Source organism: Priapulus caudatus, unplaced genomic scaffold, assembly GCF_000485595.1.
Source record: "Priapulus caudatus unplaced genomic scaffold, Priapulus_caudatus-5.0.1 Scaffold1602, whole genome shotgun sequence".
Taxonomy (NCBI): Eukaryota; Metazoa; Priapulida; class Priapulimorpha; order Priapulimorphida; family Priapulidae; genus Priapulus; species Priapulus caudatus.
The window spans coordinates 25,913-32,868 of record NW_014578663.1 but is presented as its reverse complement, the minus strand read 5'-3'; the positions used below and the strand labels follow the sequence as shown (position 1 = coordinate 32,868).

Here is a 6,956-nt window from a genome sequence, read left to right as displayed (position 1 = left end):
CACTAGCACCGCGACCAGCACCACCACCAGCAGATGTACCACCACTACCACCACCTCCAGCACCACTAGCACCGCGACCAGCACCACCACCAGCAGATGTACCACCACCACCACCACCTCCAGCACCACTAGCACCGCCACCAGCACCACCAGCAGCAGATGCACCACCACCACCACCACCTCCAGCATCAGCAGAAGCACCGGCGAGAACAAAAAGGACATCGCGAGACCAGATATTTGGTAGGTAAATAATCAATGCATAATTATCAAATTATATAACATCTTCACTAACCGATTTTGTATTAGAAGAGTTTAAACGTTGCAACATGTCACATTTATTTGCTCCCAACATTTTTCCAATCCTATAGAATGTCCATGCAATGGAAGAAAGAAACATGGTCGCAAATTCATAGATTGGTTGGAGTGCCCCACATGCAAGCAGTGGTGGCACGAATGCTGCATTGTGTGGAGGCATGAGGGAGTATGTGCAAAATGTATGTACTAAAATTATTTAATGTTTTTTACATGTTTCACATATTTATTTAATGGATTAATCAATTGCTTTTACCTATTAGTTTATTTTGTGGCTAGCATTTACTGGATTTGATTAAAAGCATGTAAACCCTAGGTGGTCAGTGATGAATACTGAGGAATGTCTTGCTTTATCAAATGAAATAACTATTAACGGTTTATTAATTAGGTTTGGATTAGCATCCAGCGATTAAAGTATTTGTTGGCCAGCCACATTGTGTTTCTCTAGTGATACTCTATTTACTTTAGTGACTGCTATCTACATGTAATTAAAACCACTGTTAGGAATGATAATTGAACACTCCTTCCATTTTAACTTCAGGTTAAGTTGGCGATGGATTCTGATTAGAAGATGTTCCCACGCTTATGGATCCAAGTCATGGAAATTTTGATATATTTACATTACATTATAAGTTAAAAAGCAATTTTTCTTGAATTTTATAAAAACAAACATTTAACATTAACTGTGTAAATATGTTACTATTGGTGTAAATATACTCTGACTGAAAGTGCTACCACCTAGTATTGGCATTTATTAAAATGATTGTTATAGCCTCTGTCATAGCAGCACTCACTAGTTTCATCAGAATAAATAAAATTAATAGTTTAGAGTCATGAGCATTGTTAGTGAGTCACAAACGCGGTGTTAATAGATATAAACACGTGTAGGCTTACACACGCACGCGCGCGTGGGTACATGTTGCCTTCTCGGATGTGGTAGGAACATGAAACATCGTACAATACTGACTCATTGCAGAATGACTCATGCACTACTAACTTACACGTACGTGTAAGTAAAGATATTAACAAATACAGAGGCGCGCGAGCGCAGACACATATGAGACTTTAATATATGTGAAAGATCGAACGAGAGAGCGAGAAAGGAAGTGATGGAGAGAGAGGGGGCAGTGGCATATACATTCATGCATGTATACATAGATACATACATACCATACGTGTGTTTATAATGTGTGCGCACGCGTATGCGTGTGTGTGCGTGTGCGTGCACGCACGTGGATACGCGTTGCCTTCTTCATACGTGGGATGAAAATGACGATGTATTAGATGATCAGCATAATGATATTATATACACGCGCGCACACACAAGTTAGTGCGCTGCTATAGCTTAATCGGTCGCACGCACCCGAAAATGCGCTCACGCGGGCGTCCATGCACAACACTTGGAATTGTTCCGCTATATGATCATTATAGCAATAATAATTATGAGTTTCTATATCATCTTAATTCCGTCATTGAGATGTGCATTCTGGTTAGGAAATTAAATGCATACTTTAGTTCATTCGATGTTAACTAGCAAAATTCTTAGTTTGGGCACGGTTGGGAAAGGGGGTGGCGTTGTGCAAACTTGGAATTGACAATTGTACCGCTATATGATCATATTATTATAACTCCACGCCAGATGGCGCTCTCACTCTCGTTCAATTCGTGCCCTGGGTGTACGAAGAGGCACTTTGTGATCATATAGCAATATATAATATGAGTTTCTAATTCTATAGAATCTTTCTTCTTTGAGATGGGCATTCAGGTGCATTGTTTAGTTCATTCGATGTGCGCGCGTGTGCGTATATGTGTGTGCGTGTGTGTGTGCGCGCGTGTGCGTATGTGTGTGCGTGCACGTGTGCGCACGCGTATATGCGTGTGTGTGCGTGTGTGCGCACGCGTATGCGTGTGTGTGCGTGTGTGCGCACGCGTATGCGTGTGTGTGCGTGTGTGCGCACGCGTATGCGCGCGTGTGCGTGTGTGCGCACGCGTATATGCGTGTGTGTGCGTGTGTGCGCACGCGTATGCGTGTGTGTTGCGTGTGTGCGCACGCGTATGCGTGTGTGTGCGTGTGTGCGCCCGCGTGTGTGTGCGCGTGTGCGTATGTGTGTGTGCGTGTGTGTGTGCGCGCGTGTGCGTGTGTGCGTGTGCGTGTGTGCGCCCGCGTGTGTGTGCGCGTGTGCGTATGTGTGTATAATGTGTGCGCGCGCGCGTGTGCGTATGCGTGTGTGTGCGTGTGCGTGCACGCACGTGGATACGCGTTGCCTTCTTCATACGTGGGATGAAAATGACGATGTATTAGATGATCAGCATAATGATATTATATACACGCGCGCACACACAAGTTAGTGCGCTGCTATAGCTTAATCGGTCGCACGCACCCGAAAATGCGCTCACACGGGCGTCCATGCACAACACTTGGAATTGTACGGCTATATGATCATTATAGCAATAATAATTATGAGTTTCTATATCATCTTAATTCCGTCATTGAGATGTGCATTCTGGTTAGGAAATTAAATGCATACTTTAGTTCATTCGATGTTAACTAGCAAAATTCTTAGTTTGGGCACGGTTGGGAAAGGGGGTGGCGTTGTGCAAACTTGGAATTGACAATTGTACCGCTATAGGATCATATTATTATAACTCCACGCCAGATGGCGCTCTCACTCTCGCTCAATTCGTGCCTGAGTGTACGAAGAGGCACTTTGTGATCATATATAATATCNACACACACACACACACACACACACACACACACACACACACACACACACACACACACACGTACACAATTATTCTAGCAAGGCTTCGAACTCAGAGACGAGGCGACGCGGGAAATCGACTATGCATGGTCAGCCGCATGCGGTGAGTGATCAGCTGAATGCGATGTGGAGATATTCAAATTTGCTTAGGTAAAATTACGGAGCGCTCATTAAGATGATTACGATAATTATAATCACACAGTTAAACCAGCCCCGCCGGCGGCGCCGTGCGTGTGTGAATTATCAGAGAATTAATCATCGCACACTTAATTAGCAATGCATATCATTAAGTCTGTCCCCTCCCCCTCCTCGTCTGTGCGCGAACAAACAATTCTGTGTGCGCGATGAACGCTAACCTTTAATTAATACTAATTAATACGAATTAACATTGAATTTAATAGCGCGGCAATGGGGAAAGTTTGTTCTATTTAGGCATTCGGTCGGTTATGGGTTCCATGTAGATTAAACATTGTAATTTTGGCAATCCCTCCTAAACCTAACGCTTAACATGTATTTATACTCAACGGCCGATCCCAGGGTCGGAAGAGGAGGGGGTTAGGAGCATGGCGTAACCTGTCCCGCGACACCCTCGCGCTGTTACATGCAGCAAGGGGTGGAGTGCACTGCCGTATCTAGCCATGTGTGTTTGGGGAAGGGGATCAGGGCCATGCCCCAACCCCGCACAAGAATCAATACCCGAAAACACGAATTGACAAACACGAAGCAGTCACGTATGAGCAGTTCAGACGTCCATTTTACTTGCTGTTTCCGAAATCTAGTGCTCTAGCCCTAGAGATCAGTAATGGCCGCACGCACGATCCGCTAGAATTTGCGGCTTGACCTCGCCTGGGGGCGCTTATAGCGCTCCCCCCAACACTCCACCCATAGAGATATATAGATAGATGTGTATCTATATTATCAATATTAATATATTATCAATATTATCTATATTACCTTCTTTATACGCTCTTGATATTATTTCTAACATTCCACCACTCACTGGTGCTATTTGTACCCCGCTGACCCATTCCTGGAAACGCCGATGAGGGAAGACGGGCGAATCCTCTCTCCTGTTTTAAGCTACCGATGAGAGAGGAGGGAGCATCTTCTCTCCTGTTTCAATCTGATGGTGAGATAGAAAGGGGCGTCCTCTCTCCTGTTTCTATCTACCCTTGAGGGAGGATCGGGGCATCTTCTCTCCCGTCGTTTCAAGCTACCAATGAGAGAGGAGAGGGGCATCCCCTCTCCTGTGTCTATCTACCCTTGACGGAGGAGCGGCGCATCCTCTCTCCTGTTTCAATCTACCGATGAGGGAGGACCGCGGCATACTCTCTCCTGCTCCAAGCTGTCGCGTCGTATAATAGGTCCGCTTACGGTATGAAGGAGCCGTAATAATAGCGTACAGTTTGCGCTAGTGCTTAAAATGCGGTCAGGGCCCTTCAGTAAACCTTTACCATGCGCGGATAGAGAGAGAGCGANGAGCTATGTGTGGTTGCACCCGTGACACCGCTGTCCGTTCCTTTACCCCTCCACTCTCCCCCTCCTCCCCCTTTCCATCATCCCCCTTCCCCACCACCTCTCACTCTCCTCCTCCACCCTTCCCCTCCTCCCTCTTCCCATCCTACCCCCTTCCCACTACCTCTCCCTCTCCTCCTCCCCCCTTCCCCATCCTCCCTTCCCCACCACCTCTCCCTCTCCTCCTCCCCCTTCCCCTTCCCCTCGAGGCGCTCGGTGCCGAGTATTTGCTCGCAGCAGCTGCGCGTGTCTTTCTTCGATTAACGTAATCAGCCGACGTATATTGACCTCACGCTAATTGCACTCTTAATTAATCGTCTGCTAAGCTCACTCGACGCCCGTCAGAAGAACTCTCAAGGGGGCGCTACGGGCGCTCCTCGGTCGTCGGCGACGTGCTCCCGATTCAGTCGCCGTACTTGCGTCAGTCAGCGGCCAATTAGTGGCCGTGGATGCTGCGTGCTCATTGATGGCATCTTCATCCTTACCGGCCGCCCATCGTTAAGACAGTAGTGGTGGAGCTAAAAATAACCAACCGGTCACCTGACGGAATGTCACGAATACACAACAAGACCAATTTTACTTCTAATGCTTTCTCGACGTCCACGAGGCATCCAACTTGCGTGCATAATGCAAATTATTGCACTCTAGTGCCGAATTTCGACGAAAAAAATGCCAAAAAAGGCCTTTTATAGAGACGAAATAGTGCAAGAGAGGGGAACGCGCGCCGCGCGCCATCTCTCGTCTCGAAAGAGCACTAGCCGCTGCTGTGCTGTATTAGCATAGAAATATATAGACACGCGGAATATATAGAATATATCGAAGATAAGACTATATATAGAGAGTCTAACTAGTATATGATTTCTATGGGTAGTAGGGAGACTGGAAAGCGGGTCAGTATATTCACTTTACTCGCTTTGCTGGTTGCAATGTTAGTCTGTGAGTGTGTTGTGAGCGGGGGTGAGGGAGAGGGAAACTTGCGCGAGAGCGAGAAGTGCGTGTTGTGCATGTTTGCCCAGCCTCAACAATACTGGTCGGCTATTATCTAACCCACTTCTCACGGAGAAAGGGTTCTGGTGCGATACACACAGAGAGGCACGTATACTTAGCAAATATCGTCTACACTTGTATGCAGAGAGAGAGAGAGAGAGAGAGAGAGAGAGGAGGCGCGTGGGGTGACTGGGAGGAGAGACGAGTGGGATAAGATGCTGGTCCAGGCGCGGGGTGTGTACGATCGACTCGAAAGGGGAGACGGAGGGGAGGATGGATGGAGACGACAGGGGAGATTGCGAGGGCCGCGCCGGGGGGGGGCCGGGGTCGGGGAGAGAGCGGGAGGCATGAGCAGGGAGGGAGAGTGTGAGAACGATGGTCGGGGGGTTGGGGCGGAGCGGAAGTGCGAGTGATGAGCGAGGCGGAGGAGAATGGAGACGAGAGCAGCGCGAGAGGAGAAGAGGAGAGAGAGAGGAGAAGGAGGGGAGAGGGAGGGAGGAGATGAGAGAGAGAAAGATAGAGTAGGGGGAGAGAGACTGACGCGCGGCGGGAGGAGGAGGCAGAGAGGGAGGAGGAAAGAAGGATAGAGAATAGAGGAGAGAGAGAGAGGTGCTCGCGTGAGGTGAGAAGGAAGAATGAGGAGAGGAGAAGAGAGAGAGAGAGAGAGGAGAGAGTGTGTGTGTGTGTGTGTGTGTGTGTGTGTGTGTGTGTGTGTGTGTGTGTGCGTATGTGTGTGTGTGTGTGTATGCGCGCGTGCGCTATGTATACGTAATATATCACATGTAGGACATCAAGCATAATTGCGCATTCATGCACGCATGCACGATCATACAATAGGTCTTCAATCATAACAATGGTCAGAAGTCTACTTCTACGTAGAAATGGTTAAGATGATTTAGCTATAGTTTGCATAATAGATATTCATAGCCGTACGTTTATGTGCCTTCTCGTCTTGTGCAAGTAGAGGGAGGGTGGTGCCCTCAGTGAGGTTAAACATTGTGACAGTAAAAAAAACTAGAGTAAATATGTGGTAATTTTCTCCAAAATTTTCCCGTCGAATTAATTGTTGTATATGCGTGCATATATTAATTAAGCACATCTCCATGCGTACGCATACGGTGTAATCACACTGCTACCTACACGTTCATCAGGAGTTAATAAAGACAAACTTTCTTAACGACAAAGTCTTTATATTAACTCCTGACGTTTATGTGATGTAATAACCTACTCGTATCAAGATATAAGCGTATTTGGTATACATGTACACACATGGGATATGTGGACATGTGGATGTATAAACACCTCGTTATACATAATCACGTATGCATCACCTATATCCGTGTTTGCAACATGTTAGCACCACGAACCACTGTCTAG

At 47.0% G+C, this 6,956-nt stretch overlaps 1 long non-coding RNA gene across 1 annotated transcript; it reads left to right on the top strand.

The window, feature by feature from the left end:
- Positions 1 to 120: 120 nt before the first annotated feature.
- On the top strand, positions 121 to 1,257 carry LOC106817123. Its single transcript, XR_001394999.1, has 3 exons — positions 121 to 240; positions 369 to 494; positions 854 to 1,257. It is a non-coding gene; the product is annotated as an uncharacterized LOC106817123 (long non-coding RNA).
- The last annotated feature ends 5,699 nt before the right edge of the window (positions 1,258 to 6,956 follow it).